Below are 4,502 nucleotides of genomic sequence, written 5' to 3'. Positions count from 1 at the left end.
AAAGAAACACTGATGTTTAACACAGACCAGTGTCTGTGCATTACCTTACAATTACCTGAAGTTTTGGTGAGTATAGTCTACCATTGTAGATTATCCTATTCTGTTACTGTATGTCAATTGTGAAGTACCTGCTGAATTAGAGGAGTAGCTTAAAAAACTCATTGAAAAAGGTACAGCTTTTCAATTCGCTCACCTAATCTGGAATTCAGACTATTTTATTAGAAGAGTATTCACAGAGAGGGAGATATACATATTCTCTGGTGTTCCGTAGAGTGTTTTTGCAGTACTAGTTTCCAGATGCTTTTTTTCCTCTTCCTACTCTCCCGCTGTCCCCACTCCCTAAACCAGGCAGGATGCTTAAATGTACATTATACCATGAACAGTCAGTCAGATGGTGAAACCCATTTGATTTTTCAGATGTAAAGTGCCAGTTATCACATTATTAATGTCCATCTCTCAGTTACTGCCACTCACAAGTATGTGGAGGTGCTTGCAAATGATTTATTTTAAACACACTAAGTGTTGAAATTAAACCTTGACTTTTAAAGCTAGTGGGCTGAAAGCATTCCGATTTCCTCCCACTACAGGAACAAGATCTACCTTTCTATGAAGCACCACTGGCATTTGAAAGATGGATCTCTGAAAACTCAGAAGTTTGTCTAAGTGATAACACCAAAATTAAAGGTTAATGCTTTATAGTATCACATGTAAAACCAATCATAAACTAGTTATTAAAAATCATTTTATTGTACTATTTGTTTAAAATGTGTATGAAGCAGGCTCTGAATGAATAGCACCACATCACCTTTGTCGATGTATAAGACCCACAGTACGCACATGCTACATTCAACAGGAAAGTATCACATAAATGAGAATAAATAATTTTGCCCGTCTCCCAAGAACGGGAAAGAACCATGTATGTAAAAACATTTGTTTTCTTTTCTAACTGCATGAGTTCATCTGGAGAGACCTATTTTTCTTCTGCAACCTTTACTTTCAGATTTAGTAAATGCAGCTTTAAAACATTGAGCCTCAAAACTCTCTCTCACCCCCCAACTCCCTAAAGACTAATACTGTAACCCCAGATTATTCAGTCCCTCTAAACATTCTTTGACTTGTAAAAATTTCCACGATAAATGACGGAAAAGACAAACATCAGCTTGGGTTCAACAGAAAAACCAAAACCATGGTAGCAATACTGTAACTTACTCACTTTTGGGGTGTTCTTTCCTGACTTTGGTTGGGAATCTAAGGATTTTAGAGCAATTTCTTTTTAAAAATCCTAATGCAAATTTCTAGGGCTCTGCTGTAAGAGCAGTTTCCTTTGCCTGGAATAAAATATATAATCCTTTGGCCAAGCTCTTGCCAAAACCCCTTGCTGAAGAGAACCTGGTCTTCACTGTCAATGATAGCCAAGTAACAACCAGTATTTATATATCACCACTGTATAGTCAAAGTAATTTACAATAAAGATACTTTATTCCCAGTAATGTGATAGCAAATACAGTTATCTTAATCACACTTCTGTCTCAATACACAGCTCCAGAGGCAATGTTTTTATGAAAGCTGAGAAGTTTGATGAAATTAACCGTATCCTTATTTAGTTGGACTGTGATAGGGCTAACTGTATTACTCAGAGTAACAGTATTTTTCAATAAATCTGTATATACTAGTGGAAAATAGTTGTATTTGAGTTCTATCAGTTTGCTCCAGCGAGAGTCTAAGAAATGTATGTCGTTGAATTCTATGTTGTATTGCCTTCACTTACAAGTCTCATTTGGCACCCACAATGAAAAAAAAAGGACTGATAGCAATTCAAGGAACTGCTGACATTCAGAGTGAGTTTTTAATTAGATCTCTTCTTGGCTGAGCATCTTTTTGCATCTTGTTAGAATCTATGTTCCTTTCCACTTCTCAGACATATTTAGGCACAAGAGTCACATAAATGCCTGATGGAAAAGACAGATGAGTCAAACTGCTGGAAAGTTCCCAGGGCAGCAGTTCAGATCACTACCTCTTCAGACTTTTCCCTCCACTAAATGTCAGATGTGTCACTGATTTAACAGCCACTGCCTGAAGAGATGTGATTATGTGCCACCATCACTCCTCTTGATTAATCAAAGCAGCAAGTGAAAAATAAGAAGAGAATGTGTTCAGCTTCAGTTTTATTTCCAACTCGTAGGAAAAAAAATCAGTAATTCTCTTAGTTAACTCCTCTGCTTAATTGATAATAGCAAATAGTGACAGAGGTGGTCCTACAGCATCTCATTGTTCTCACAGGACAATGCAACAACATTAACCGAAAGTAAAGCCAAAATAATGAGAAAAATCAACCAACTGAAAGCAGCAGATTCCAACTACAAAATTACAAAAAGAATTTGCCTTTTAAAAGAGTTGTACGAAATAGCTGGGTATCATGCAGGCATACATTCTCTGCAACACAAAATTAAAACGGCAAACAACGTTGACCGGACAATAAGCTATAACCTGCATCCCCCTGCCTGTTTTTCAGGGCCACAAAAAAAGCTGACAAAACAAAGATCAAGTAAGATAGACCAATACACTGAAACACCAACCCACCATGAGTCTCCTTCTGTTGTCCCCAAACACATTACTACCAGGGAACAAGGTCAGTATGACAAGCTTCTCATTCTTAACAAAGATGGATAGGAGAAAGGGAACAAATTGATTCATCATGAAGACGCAGTGTCCCTTTTGCATGAACTACTGAAAAAAAATTTAAAACCATTCCCTGAAGACTGATTGGTCACATAGATGAGTACAAGAATATAATTAATGTAGGTGAGCATAGTTCTTACGCTTGAGCATATTTCTTACATTCTTTGTGTTTTCAGAAGATGAGTCACTTTTTATTTCCTTTAGTAAACAAAAAAACCCCTGAAATTCAGTACAAAAGTAAAATAAAGATATAATTCAGGCAGCCATATCTGCTTGTGGATTACAAATCCACATAACTCCTCCTTATATACATCTAGATTTTAGTTTTATAGTCTATTCAAGGCAATTTCTTTACTGTAGAATGAATCACAAAAGTAAAAAGAAAGTAGAAATTTTAGCCTGTCAAAGCATTTTGGTTAAAGTATATTGCTTTTCCTATCCCATCGATAAAACCTGAAGCATATTCTACCTAGTAATAGTGTTCAGCATCTCTTAACTTTCTCATCTGAAAAAGGGTCTGTATTTGAACAAAAAGTAGGCCTGATTCCAGCTGTGAATTCCTGCCACACCAACTTCACATTGTGATTTGGAAATGAAAGCCAAAACTAATACCAGTGGTTTGTGATAACACAATAGCTGGAGATAACAGCTTTCAAAAGCCAGAGTTTTTCCTAGCTGAAGAAAAACTTCTTGTTTGATGGACATGTTGCTTGTTATTTTGCTCATATTTGGTTGCAGGGATACATCATGAAAAAAGTTTTACCTTTGGAACTCTTTGAATTTGGAGTATGAATAATTAATTTTAAGCACTCCTTTCTAGAATTTAACATTGAGACCCCCCCATATTTTCACTGCATCTTTGAATTGTTATCACAACTGACAAGTGTGTCAAAACCAGAAAACTGAAAAGAAATCTTAAACAGTGTATTGAACACCAACCCACCGTGAGTCCCATTCCTTACTATTCAGAGACAGGCTTCAAGTTTCAGAGAAATAAGATCTTCACCAGTCACAGTTTGAACAGAAATACTACTTAACTTAGTGGATATAGGCTGAAAATATGTTTTTCTGACAGAGGCTGCTAGATTTGCTGGAAATTATTCTGCTGATCTCAACCACCTTCAGAATATGCCATGATTTAGCCAGTAGCTTCAGTTACAGTTTTCCCCTGTTCTGCAAGAAATGGAAAACTCTGTGTTTTTTCTCTAGCATATTATAAATGGATGATCTCTCTAGAAAAATCTCACTCTTTCATACAAAAAAGCTCATTACCACCCTGTTTCTTTAATCCAGAGAAAATCAGGTTAAAGGTTAAGATTTTCCTCATTACAGATCAAATACGTGGTTAAAGAGAGAAATTAACTTCACAGCATAGGTACCATTGGGGAAAAAAAATACCTTTTTCCATCAAAGGTCTAAACACGCATAAAATGGTCCTCTGCTAGAAAACTGTGTAAGTTAAGTCTTACCTTAGTCAAATCCCAGGATCCAAGGACAACTATGATGCTGGCAGCTCCAGGAGTTCCGCCTTCTGTGTTGGTTTATACTCTGCCTCTCCCACTACCTGCTGTTGAACTCAAGAACCACTGCTTGTCCACCCATGTTGTGTGCAGTTGCAATAAAGAATATGCTGTATTTTGCCATCATTTCTATTATCAACATGAAAGAGCCTTTGCTGGAATGAAAAATTATGTTCATTCTTTGAACTGAAATTAACTCATCAGTCTGAGGCCTTAGGGCAAGGCATTTATAGACACAAAGTCATTTTTCTTGGATAATGCAGCCTTTAAAACATCAGATAGGAAGAAAGAGAAACATGTGCA

Source organism: Falco biarmicus, chromosome 7 (assembly GCF_023638135.1).
Source record: "Falco biarmicus isolate bFalBia1 chromosome 7, bFalBia1.pri, whole genome shotgun sequence".
Lineage (NCBI taxonomy): Eukaryota > Metazoa > Chordata > Aves > Falconiformes > Falconidae > Falco > Falco biarmicus.
The sequence above is the reverse complement of the archived record's forward strand: the minus strand, read 5'-3'. Positions refer to the sequence as shown.